The sequence below is a fragment of the Triticum urartu genome, chromosome 1 (genome assembly GCF_003073215.2).
Source record: "Triticum urartu cultivar G1812 chromosome 1, Tu2.1, whole genome shotgun sequence".
Lineage (NCBI taxonomy): Eukaryota > Viridiplantae > Streptophyta > Magnoliopsida > Poales > Poaceae > Triticum > Triticum urartu.
In genome coordinates, this window is record NC_053022.1 from 91,510,518 (window position 1) to 91,523,606 (window position 13,089).

Genomic DNA, 13,089 nt, shown 5'->3' on the forward strand with positions numbered 1-13,089 from the left:
TGGTAAGACCATTTTGGCACTTTATCTTGCGTCCCACAAGATGTTTTAGGTCCCCAGCATTGTCTTCAGAAGTTAATGATTTCCGGCTGGAGACCTTTCCCTACACGATAAGTTAATTCTTCTTAACCACCCACATCTTAAGGGGTGGCTTAGAAGCAATGACTCCTAAGTTCAGCATCTGAGAACTTTGGCTTTGGAGCCCTAGAAAATAGTTTTGCAAGAGGTGAATAGTGCTCAAAAGAATATGCAGAAAAATTCTTTGATTTGTGAACATAGCGGCTTGATGAAACCCGCTCATATTCATGAGTCTGATGATAGTTTCCCTGCAAAACATTCGAGTTAGGGTGACCATATGAGGTCCTCTCTCTGTATGAAGCATTTGGGCCATATGAAGCCTTTGGTCTGGGGTTTGTCTTCTCTCCTGGTGGTGTCATGATGACATTCACCGGAAGATTCTCAAGACAACTTTTAGGAACCCGAATCTTCTTCATAGGTGACCCATTCCTACAGTTAGCTCCAATAAACATGGCAAACACTTCATCATTATAATTCTTGAATAGTTTATAGTTTGAGTCAAATGGCTCATCAATGATAATAGGGTTAGCACAAGTGAAGCCAGATAAAAGTGGATGGATCCACTGAAGGACCCTGTGTAGCAACCCATGTGGTTTTGGGGTACTTCTCAGGTTTCCAGTAAGAACTATCAGCATTCATTTTCCTCTCGAAACCAACACTCTCTTTCCTAGGGTTTCGGTTCAAGATCTATTTCTTGAAGACATCACATAGTGTTTGATGCCCTTTGAGGATTTTGTACATGCATGTTTCAAGCAATGTCTTCAACCTGGCGTTCTCATTAGAAATAGTAGTGGCATCCTCAGAAGAAGGGTTAGTTACCACATCAGTAGTTGAAGATATTGCAACTTCAGAAACAGTAGAACTTTCACCAATAGAGGCAACATTTTCACACTCAAGGCATTTTAAACAAGGTGGCACAAAATCTTCCTGAGTGAAACTGATCTGTTGAGCGAGTAGTGAATCATTTTCTTTTTGAAGATCTTTATGAGACGCTCTCAGATTCTCTAGATCTTGCTTCCTTTTAAGATAATCATAAGAAAGCTTCTCATGAGTAGCTGAGAGGGTTTCATGATGACTTTCAAGTTCCTCGTATTTAACGCGAAGATTTTTGATGCCTTCGATTAAGGACTGGGTTCGATTCATTTCCTCGTCCAATAGGTCCTCGCTTTTTGTCTAGCAGTTTTTGAATCTTTTCCATGGTTGTTTGTTGTTGAGTTGCAATTTTAGCAAGAGTCTTATAACTGGGATTGGATTCACATTCAGAGTCATCTTCACTGGAGGTCTGAAAGTAAGCATCGCAAGAGTTTACCTTGGCACCTCGTGCCATCACTACAAAAAAATACACTTCCGTGATGATACGTGTTTGTCACAGTAGGTCACGTTTTCTGTCATGCATGTACATCCATGATAAATTTATGACACAATCAAGATAGTCATACCTGTGCTGTCATAGAAGTGTTCCATGAGATTACCAAAATTATCATCACAGAAGTGTCCACTTCCATGACGATAAATCGCGTGTCACAGAAGTGCTTTCGTCAAGGGTGACCGACACATGACATCCACCGTAATGGAACACCGTTAAGCTATCAGGTCCAGTTTTGGATCCGATAACCCGTTAACAGCCCCGACCAATGGGGATTTTCCACATGTAAAATCATCATTGGCTAGAGGAAACACGTGTCGGCTCACCGTTGGGACAGATGTCATCCACTCATTGGACCCAAAGCGCCTATGATACGTCGACACGTGGCACGGCCCAACAGAGGCCCATTCCTGTGAAAAGGCCATCCCGTTTGACTTGGTCAAAAGGTGGCGGGCCGGCCCACGGCAAGCCTGTTAACGGCCTATTCGCATATAGCCCATTTAAAGCCTGCTATCCCAGGGCTCGTTTACGGCCTATACGAATTAGGCCCAGTAGCGTCATCTGGGCCGTCTAATATAATTCTAGCCAGTTTTAACTTCCGGCCCATGTATGGCCCATGACGTCTTTCGGGCCATATGAGGCCCTTAGTAACCCTCGGTCCCTTAATGGCCCGTGGTAAAACTAGCCTGTAATGAACAGTGTATCACTTTATACCCATTAACGGCCCATTATTTCGTTGGGCCGTTTCTAGCCCATGTTATCTTTCGGCCTTCTCAGGGCCCATTTATTCTTGGGCTCATTTTCAGCATTTGGTTACTTACGGCCCGTTACTGTCATTTTCTGCTTGTGGGCCAAATTCAGCATGTGGTTACAGTCGGCCCGTTTGTGGCCCATTAATACATTGGGCCGTTTTGTCGGGTGGTAGGTGCGACATATGCCAATGGGTGGCTTATCATTGTTTGAACCAGTAAGACATCGCCGGTGCCTGGAAGCGGGATAAGGCGAAGACATGCACGCCGGCGGATCTTACCCAGCTTCAGGGCTCTCCGTGGAGATAACACCCCTACTGCTGCTCTGCGGGGTCTCCGCATGCTCACTAGATGAGTCAAGTGGCTACACGACGCTCCTTGAGCTGTTTGGAGGGAGGAGGAAGAAGGGCACGGCTAGCCTGCTTCTACTCCCTGTGTGGTGTCTAGAACTAGCGGGGGGTCGAACCCTTTGCATGGGTGCTCCGGGGGGTTTATATAGGCCTACCCCCCGGGGGTACAATGGTAATCCGACTGGGCGCGGGGCCCAGCCGTTTGTGACTGTGCTCGCCGGCTTCTGCGCCGGCTGCTGGGGCCCGCCGACTGGTGGGTCCCGCCGGCTGCCAGCTCCTTGGTCGACAAGCAGGCCCCACTGTCCAGGGCCGGGTCAGCGGCTGGTTACTGTGGCTTCATCTTGTTGACGTGAGCTTCATCGTGGTAAGCGCGGTTACAGTACCGCCGCCTGTCGGGCGATCGCTGTAGCCTTACCGCGTCTTGTCTCCTTAATGGGGCGTCCTCTTCGAGGGAGGCGGCAAGCCGGCTGCGGGGAGCCGGCTCTGTCTTGGGCCGACTAGCCGGAGGCGCGGCCGCCTTCGGGCGTCTTTCTGCTCAAAGGGGCCCACTGCTTGTGGGCCACGCTAGCGGCCCGTCGTGGGTGATGCCAGGGTCAACGTGGCAACAGTGCTGCGCCGGACGGGTCATGCCTACCCCGTACGGCGCACTGTGCCAGGCGTGCTCTGGGATTCGGGGGTGGCAGGCTCTCCTGTAGCCACGCCTCGTCGCACCGCCGTTAGGTGGGTGCGAACTTTCGTGGGTATGGTCTGGACCGCTTTATGGGGAGCCGGCTTCTTGGAGTCGGCCTTCTCATGGCCGGCTTCCTGGAGTCGGCCTTCTCATGAGGGCTAAAGTCGGACCGCCTTCCGAAAGCCGGCCTGGGTTGCAGCCGGCTAGGGGAAGGCGGCCCCATGTCTTGGATTCTTGAGAGCCGGGCGGGCTCGTAACTTTTTTCAGAAGGGCCAGGGGGAGCCGGCTAGGCTACCCATGGCTATTTACTCCGACAGTAGTCCCCGAAGCTGATCGAGCTCCGAGGCGAACAGGGGGACGAGAAGCTTGGTCAGCTTCCCATCCTGAAGGGCCGGCTTTGCGGGCGCATGCCGACTTCAGAGAGCCCCGCGTCTTACAGGCGGGAGGAGGGGGGACCTGCGCGCTGACTACGGGCCCCCCCGCGGCCACGTGGCAGCGGGGTCCTACGAGCGCATGCGCGTGACGGGACGCCGCCACAGGCCCGGGCCCGCCACTCGCGAGCCTTGGTCCGGGCGCGGATCTTCCGTGGCCCACAGGGGCCGCTCGCCTTCTTGAGGCAGTTTTGATTCGCCGTTAAGGCTCGATAATCGCGGGACGTGGGGAGTGGGCACGATCGCTCCCCACGCTTCCCCACGCCGCGCCTCCTCGGCTCCGCCACGTGAGCCTATAAGTAGGGGGAGGAGGGAGAGCAACAGAGGTTCGCACACTCTCTCCCACTCCGCCCCTCCTAACCCTCGTCTTCTTCCTCTCGCTGCCGTCGCAGCTTCTCGTCTCAGCGCCGCCGCGTCTCTACACCACCTCGCTCCCATGGCGTTGTCAAGCTCGTGGGACGGCTCCAACGTCCATGAAGACCACATGGAGTTCCTTCGCCAGACCCGGCGCCTGCCCGGCGCCGACTGCGTACAGGTCTGCCTGGCGCCCGCGAAGGAGATCTCGCCGGCGCCGGAGGAGGGCGAGCGGGTCGTCTTCCGCTCGCACTGCCTGCGCGGCTTCGGCCTCCCGGTGAGCGGGTTTCTGTGCTCTTTCCTCGACTTCTACAACCTCCAGCCGCATCACCTCACGCCCAATGCGGTGATGCTGCTGTCGGCCTTCGTCTCCCTCTGCGAAGGCTTCTTGGGGCTGCTCCCCACGTTGGAGCTCTGGGGAGAGTTCTTCCAGAGCAAGCTCGGCACGGTCGTCGCCGGCGTGCCCGCCCCCTGCGGAGCCTTCATCACCATGAGGAGGGCGAGCGAGAACAACCCGTTCCCGCCCATCCCCCTGATCCAATCGATGAAGGTTTGGCAAAGATCTTATTTCTATGTGAAGAACGTCGCCGAGGAAGGAGACTACACCAACCTGCCGGCTTACGTAGCCGGCCCGCCGGCTTGGAGGCAGCCCTCGTGGAGCTTCCGGTCCCGGTCATTGTCTCCGGCCGGGAACGCCGCCATCTCCCGGCTTCGGGTGATGATTCAGTCAGAAGGCCTGCGCGGGGCCGACTTGGTGGCCGCCTTCGTGGAGCGCCGGATTCTCCCTCTCCAGAGCCGGCCCCATATGATGTGTCAGATGAGCGGCCGCTTCGACCCAAGCCAGCTGAGCACATGGGAAATGCCCCACGCGGAGGTGGCGCTCATGGTTAACTACATTGCCAACTGCAAGCTTGCCGGGGACTGGCAATACGGCAAGGCGCCGTATTCTCGCGCCAATCCTCCGCCCGTGGTAAGCTTCTCTCTCTTCTTCTTTTTGTCGTCGGCCGGCTTCATGACGGCCGGCTTCTGACTAGTCGGTTCTTTTGAGCAGAACCCTCTTCTTGCGCCGCCGGCTGGGGCGGCGGGAATTGAACGCCAGTACGCCCCGGACCGCACGGTGGATGACGTTGACGACCCGGATTTGGGGGCGGCCGCCATGGAAGACGCCGTCGTGGGGGACAGCGCCGAGCCCGGAGGCTCAAGGTTTACCGCGAGCTTCGAGGACTGGCCGGACGATTTCGAAGCCGAAGTCGCCCCGCGTCGCCAGCCGGCGGCCGACCAACAGGGCGCGGGCTCGTTTGTCGCGCCGGCTGCCGGCGGCACGCAGAAGCGCCGGGCCGCTCTAGGCCTCTTCGGCAGTCGGCCGAAGAATTCCAAGCCCTCCGCCGCGGCAACAAAGCGAGACGAGGCGGCCGCGAAGGCGGCCCGCTTCCGCAAGGCGGTGAAGCAGCCCCAGGCGGTCTCGGCGTAAGTCTTCAATTGCCTTGCCGCATTCTCGTCATCATTCTCTTTCTCTTCAAATATTCTTCTTAACTTTTCCTCGCTTGCTGGACAGGGTGCCACTTTCCCTTGAGCGGGGACTGGGCGGCTCCGTCGTGGGGCCGGCTGGAGGGTCTTCGTGCTCCCGCCGCGTGGACCCCCGCACCGATCTCAGGGAGGCCACAGAGCGGAACGCCCGCGAAGCGCGGGAGGAGCGCGAGGCGGCGGAGAAGGCGGCCGCCCAGGCGGCGAGGGAGCAGGCCGAAGCGGCGGCCAAGGCCCAGACGGAGGCGGCTACTGCAGATACGGAGGCGGAAAGCTCGCGCGACCAGCCTCCACTGCTCGCCATTCCTCTCCGAGCCGTAGCCCCCGACACCCCGTTGCCCTTGGCGGAGGAGATCGTCCAAGACCCACCGCTGTTGGAGAGGGGGGAGGACCCCGTGGCCTTTGCGAAGAAGGCGCCGCCAGCAGCGCCAACTGGAGCGGGCCAAGGCGGCCAATTGTCAGCGGCACCGGAGGGGCCGATCGGAGGTGAGCCGGAGAACCGAGCCGGCCTCGAGGTGCAGCTGGCGACGGGTCGGCACGCAGGGGGAGGCGTCGCTCCGCCGGAGTCGCGCCGAGTCGTGGGCGCAGTCCAGTCGGTGGAGGATCTGGAGGCGGTCAGCACCGCCACGTCCGAGTGGACTCCCAGCGGGGGAACTGGCGAGCTAAATGTGGCGGCTCAAGGGGTCCGGAGCCGGCTGCAAGCTCAGGCCGCCCTGCTGCAGCAGTTCACCCAGGAGTTCTTGTCAACGCGAGCCACTGTCCGGGTGAGTCCTTCGTTCTTGGCCGCTTTGCTTTCTTAATTCCTTCCGTGGGGGCGCGTCAGCGCACCCACTGGGTGTAGTCCCCGAGATTCGGGCCGACTGCTGCGCAGTCGGGTCGGATCTTTCTCGACGGCTATCTTACTTTGCTTTTTTTCTGAACTTTCAGGAATACCACAACCTTCGTGCTGCCGCCTTCAACTCCCAGGCTCGGGAGTTGAGCCAGCGGACCGACGACCTGGCCGACAGCCGAAGTAAGTACTTGGTTTTGTCTGTCTCTTGTGGGGGCGCGTCAGCGCACCCACTGGGTGTAGTCCCCGAGGTTCGGGCCGACTGCTGCGCAGTCGGGTCGGATCTTTCTTGACGACTCTTTTCTTATTGGTTTTTCTTTTTCTTTGTCTTCAGGGGCCAACGCCGATTTAAGGAAGGAGCTTGGCGAAGCGAAGGCCGCTCTTCACACCAAGGAGGCCGAGTGCGCTGCCTTGGTCCAGGAACGGGATCGCCTAGCCAAGAAGCTGGCCGACCAAGAGGAGAGCCACAAAGCGGCCCTGCAGGCGGCGCGGGAAAGTGAAGCCGCCTTGATGGCGGAGTATGAGATGGAGGCGGCGAGCTGGACTGAGACCCGGCGAGCCCTGGACGAAGGCTTCGGCCGGATCGAGGACTTGATCGATGGTAAGTTGCCTTCTTAGCCCTTCTCCTGCCCCTTGCCGCCTGGGTTTTTTGACTTATCTTGAGCCGTTGCTTGTTGTTTCTTGCAGATTACTTCCCGGGCTACTCCGCCTTCGCCGCCCAAAGCATTGAGGCCCATCGCGAGGCGCGCCGTCAAGCAGGGGCCAACATTGCGCCGGATGCGAACCGGACCCTTGAGGAGCAGCTCCTGGCTATCCAGGCACGGTTGCAGCCGGCTCATCGGATGCTTCGCCGGCTCCAACGTGCCGGGGTGCAAGTGTTGGCTGCCCTCTGGCCCGGCGAGACGATCCCCCGCACCCCAAGCCGAACTGCCGACTGGCTGGAAGTCGCAGTTGGTCGCTTCGAGGCTTGGAAAGCGTCAGCGGCCCGCCTCGGAGCCGGGCGGGCGTTGGAATTCGTTCGGGCTTGGTACCCGGGGCTGAGCCTGGACCAGCTGCGCACTTGGCGGATGGAGGCCGACGCGGAGCTGGAGGAGGTGAGGCCGGCTATCGCCCAGCGAGCTTCGACGATCGCCGAGTGCACCGACATCAGCGTTTTCGCACCCGAAATCGACGATGACGGTGTTGCTCAGCCGGAGGAGTGGTTCGGGCTGAACCCGGCGGTGGGCGAGGACTCGGCGGAGGAGATTGCCTCCAGCGACAAGGGCGAAGAAGACGAAGACGAGGACGGCGAAGACGTCGAGCCGGCTGGTGGAACAACCAGCCGACCTCAGGCCGACCGTGCCTCCAGCAACAAGGCGCGTGGAAGCGCACCCTCTGCGGGAGGCGGCGACCAAGCCGAAGTTCGTCAGCCGGCCGCTCCTTCAGCCGGCACGACCGTCTCCGCCAACCAGTCTGGCTCGTCGGCCGCTCCGCCAGCTTGACCTGCCGTCTTTATCTTTCCTGCTTTGTTGTCTTTGAACAATCTTTGTTAAGTTTTCGCAGTTCCACCCACTGGGGGTGTATCCAAACTATGTTGAATGCTGGCCTCTCGGAGGTCTTTTTATGTGAATATTATCATGTGCATGTTTGGTTTCCATTCGCATATGCTTTTTTATCCTTAGGCTTTTTCCTTTGCCGCCTTCCCTCTTTGGGGAGGCAAGTACTCGAGCTTTCTTGGATTAAAGTGAAGTGAATGGAAACCGGCCGGCCGGCTACTCTGGTAGCCAGTCGGCGGTGTGAGAAAAACCGGCTTTCGTTATATTAGTCTGTTAGTCCCTAGCCGTTTTTTGTGTGGGCGACCGTTTCTACCTTTAACTCTTGCCAGCCGGACAGCCGGTTCTTCGAACTGCGACTTTGGCAAGAGAAGGCTTGAGAGCCGGTACACTACTTGTCTGACTGCGGGTAGGACTTCTAACATAACTCCAGTCGGCCAGTCCCCGAGCCGACTAGTCGAACTCGGTGCCGGACAGAATAAGTAAATGATATGACAAGGTCATAAGCATGATACTTTTCATTCATAAGTAAGGGATGGCAGTCCCCGAGCCCTCCTCGGGGGGGCCTATTGTCTTGTACTTAATACAAAAGTTAGCGTGATACATACTGCCTTTCAACTGTAAAATCTTCGAAGGAGGTTGGCGTTCCATGGCCGTTCCGACTCCTTGCCGGAGTCGTCTCTTTTGCGTGCCTTCGGCTTCTGTGCATCGATCAGGTAGTAGGAGTCGTTGCCTAGAGCTCTGCTGATGACAAAGGGGCCTTCCCAAGGGGCTGAGAGCTTGTGCTGGCCGGCTGTTCGCTGGATCAGCCGGAGCACAAGATCGCCCTCTTGGAAAGATCTTGGCCTGACCTTCCGGCTGTGGTAGCGGCGCAAACCCTGCTGGTAGATTGCAGACCGGCTGAGGGCTAACAACCGGCTTTCTTCCAGCAGGTTGACGCCGTCTTCTCGTGCTTCCTTGGCCTCCGCTTCCGTGTACATGGTTACTCGAGGCGAGTCGAATTCGATGTCAGTTGGGATGACCGCCTCGGCACCATACACAAGGAAGAAAGGGGTGAAGCCGGTTGACTTGTTTGGTGTAGTGCGCAGACTCCAGAGGACAGCCGGCAGCTCATCGAGCCAACAGCCAGCTGAGCGCTCCAGAGGTATGACCAGTCGAGGCTTGATACCGTAGAGGATGAGGCCGTTGGCTCGCTCGACCTGGCCGTTTGACTGCGGGTGGGCGACGGATGCTAAGTCCAGCCGGATACCTTGGGCTGTGCAGAAACGTGCCAAGGCTCCTTTGGCAAAATTCGTGCCATTGTCGGTGATGATGCTGTGCGGCACGTCGTACCGAGTTGTTATGTCTGCGATGAACGTCACGGCAGTCGGCCCATTCAGCTTCTTGATCAGCTTTGCCTCAATCCACTTGGTGAATTTGTCCACGGCAACGAGCAAATGCGTCATGCCGCCGCACGCCGTCTTGAATGGGCCCACCATGTCCAGTCCCCAAATGGCAAAGGGCCAAGTGAGGGGAATGGTCTTGAGTGCTGAAGCCGGCACGTGTTGCTTGGAGCTGAAGAGTTGGCATCCCTTGCAATGTTTGACTAATTCTTTGGCGTCATCCAAAGCAGTCGGCCAGAAGAAACCATGGCGGAAGGCTTTGGTGACAAGTGATCTTGAGGCCGCATGGTGGCCGCATTCTCCTTGGTGAATGTCTGTGAGGATTGCAATGCCCTTCTCTTGCTCGACGCACCGTTGGAGGATTCCAGTGACGCTGCGCTTGAGTAGTTCTCTGTTGACGATTGTGTACGCTCCGGCTCGACGTTGGACTTGTCTTGCTTCTGTTTCGTCAGCCGGCAGGTCTTGGTTTACTAGGAAGTTGAGGATGGACTGAGCCCATGATGGAGCCGCGACTTCTTCTACTGCCAAAGTGGCTACTGCCACCAGGGTGGGCGAGTTGGGTGGTGAGGTGCTGGAGTCGGCCGCCGGCTGTAGTGCTGGTGCAGTCCCCGGGCCGGCTACCGTAGTCCCCGAGCCGGTCGTGGTAGTCCCCGAGCCGGTTGCCGAAGTCCCCGAGCCGGCTGCCGAAGTCGCTGGGCCGGCTGCCGAAGTCGCCGGGCCGGCTACGGGGGTCTTGGGGTCGGCTACTTGATTCTTCGAGCCGGACCCGGCCGCATCGGGGTCAGGCGGCACGAAGATGGAATCAGATTCCGGAGACGGCTTGATAGACGGCTTGAGGAGGCATTGTAGAGCGACGCCGGTTGGAATTGCTTGCCGAGTGGAGCCTATTCGAGCCAGGGCATCGGCTGGCTCGTTGTCGGCTCGTGGTACATGGAGGAACTCACATCCCTCAAAGTATCCGCTGAGTTGTTGGACCAGGAAGCGGTAGCTCGCCATGTTCGCGTCCTTGGCGTCCCAGTCGCCGGATGATTGCTGGACCACCAGGTCCGAGTCGCCATAACATAGGATCCGGCGAATGCCAAGCTCTTTGGCAAGCCGGAGCCCGTGTATGAGCGCCTCGTACTCGGCCACGTTGTTGGAGGCGGCAAAGTGGATCTGTAGCGTGTATCTGAGCTTGTCGCCCAGTCGACGAGAAAGTCGGCCAGTGCCTGGGACTTGATGGCAGTGTGGGGCTGGTAGAAGATCATGTACGGGGCCAGCTCGATGGCCCATTTCGCCACCCGGTCGGATGCATCCCGGCTGCCTATGATCTCGGCTAGCGGGGCAGTGCATACGACCGTGACGGGATGCTCTTGAAAGTAGGGCTTCAGCTTCTTGGCGGTGAAGTACACGCCGTAACACATCTTTTGGTAGTGCGGGTAGTTCTGCTTTGAGGCGGACAGCACCTCGCTCAAATAATACACCGGACTCTGGACCGGCTGGGCTCGGCCTTCTTCTGGGCGCTGGACTACGATGACGGTGCTGACCACCCGGCTGGTTGCGGCGATGTAAAGGAGCATGGGCTCTTTCTCAGTCGGCGCCGCGAGGACAGGCGGCATGGCCAGCATCTTCTTCAACTCGTGAAAGGCTTGGTCGGCCTGGTCATTCCACTCGAAGTGAGTGCTCTTCTTCATGAGGTGGTAGAGGGGGAGAGCTTTCTCTCCGAGCCGGCTGATGAAGCGGTTCAGGGAGGCCAAGCACCCGGTGAACTTCTGGATGTCTCGAAGCTTGGTGGGGATCGCCATTCTCTCGATGGCCTCGATCTTCACCGGGTTGCACTCGATGCCGCGTTCGGAGACCAGGAAGCCTAGGAGCTGGCCGGCTGGCACTCCGAACACGCATTTCTCGGGGTTGAGCTTGATTTGGAACCGGCGTAAGTTCTCAAATGTTTCCTTGAGGTCTCCCAGCAAGGTGCCGCACTTCTCCGTCTTCAGCACGATGTCGTCCACGTATACGTGAGCGTTTCTGCCGAGTTGCTTGAGGAGGCACTTCTGCATGCAACGCTGAAAAGTGGCACCAGCATTTCTCAAGCCGAATGTCATAGTCAGGTAGTAGAAGGCTCCGAACGGCGTGATGAAGGCGGTCTTCAGGCGGTCGTCCGGATCCAGCTTTATATGATGGTATCCGGAGTAAGCATCCAAAAAACTTAACAGCTCGCATCCGGCTATGGAGTCTATCACTTGGTCAATCCTTGGCAGGGCAAAGGGATCTTTGGGGCATGCCTTGTTGAGACTTGTGTAGTCTATACACATGCGCCAGTTGTTGTTCTTCTTTAGCACAAGGACCGGGTTGGCGAGCCACTCTGGAAAGAAAACTTCCATGATGAAGCCGGCCGCCAAGAGCCGGGCTATCTCCTCCCCTACAATCCTGTGTTTCTCCTCCGATAGTCGGCGAAGGGGTTGTCTGACTGGCTTTGCATCTTCTCGAACATGTAGTTTGTGCTCGGCGAATTTCCTTGGAACACCCGGCATGTCCTTGGGGGACCATGTAAAGATGTCCCGATTCTCACGGAGGAAATCGGCGAGCTCGCCTTCCTATTTGCTGTTCAGGTTTGCCCCGATGACGGCAAACCTTTCTGGATGCTCGGGGTCAAGAGGTATCTTCTTCGTCTCCTTGGCCGGCTGGAAAGATCCTTGAACATCATGCTCCTTGGGGTCGGGGGACACGGCCGACTGCTTGCCGGCTATGGCCACGACTCGGTCCAGCATCTTCTTCTCTTCGGCAATCACAAGGGACTCAGCCAACCGGCTGCTGGCCGCTGCGCACTCGGAGGACTTCTTGTAATCACCGGCTACGGTGATGACGCCTTTGGTGCTTGGTATCTTCATATTGAGGTATGCATAGTGGGGAACTGCCATGAATTTGGCCAAGGCAGGTCGGCCCAGCAATGCATGGTAAGGGCTCTCCAGGTCCACCACCTCAAACCAGATCGCTTCCTGGCGAAAATGCTCCTTGTCCCCAAAAAGTACATCAATCTTGATTTTGCCAATGGGGGCGCTGGACAGGCCGGGTACGATGCCGTGGAACACTGTCCGAGTGGGCGTGAGCTGCTTTGTCTTGACGTTTAGCTTCTCCAGGGTGTCATGATACAGGATGTTGATACTGCTCCCCCGTCTATCAACACACGGGAGAAGTGGGCGGCGCGTCTGTCCGTTGCAAGGGTGGCTTCCAGGACCAAAGCATAAGAGCCGGGAGACGGCATCACCTCCGGATGGTCGGCCCGGCTCCAGCTGATGGGCTTTTCTGACCAATGCATGTGTCCAGCGGGATTGGCAGCGACCACGCCAACTTCCTGGCGCTCTTGGCATTTGCTGCACCGGTCTTTGGGCTGGCTTGTAAAGACGATGTAGGTTGCTTGCTCATCAGGGAACTCGTCATGCACGACTCCGACTGCGGGCCGAGCGGCCGGAGGCGGCGGGCCGGCAGGCGGAGGCGGCACGAGCCCCTCGCCCTTAGAGATTCGGGTGAGCCAATTGCACTTCCGGGTCGTGTGGTTGGACGGCTTCGCGCCGCTGTGGAACTTGCAAGGGGCGTCGACGGTTTGCTCGTAGGAGAAGGCGGGCTGCCAAGCCGGCCTGCCTCCCTTGGGCTTCTTGGGCGCCGGTCATTCTTTAGGCGGCGCATCTTCGACTGTGGCCACCTGCCGGCTGGCGGGAGGCGGCGCGGGGCCCTTGCGCTTGTGGTCGTTCGAGTTGGGGTGTCGGCCGGAATCCCCAGCCGGCGTCTTGGGCGCCGGGTTGAGTACCTTTCCGGACGCGTCTACCCAAAGCTCGGTCTTCATCGAGGAG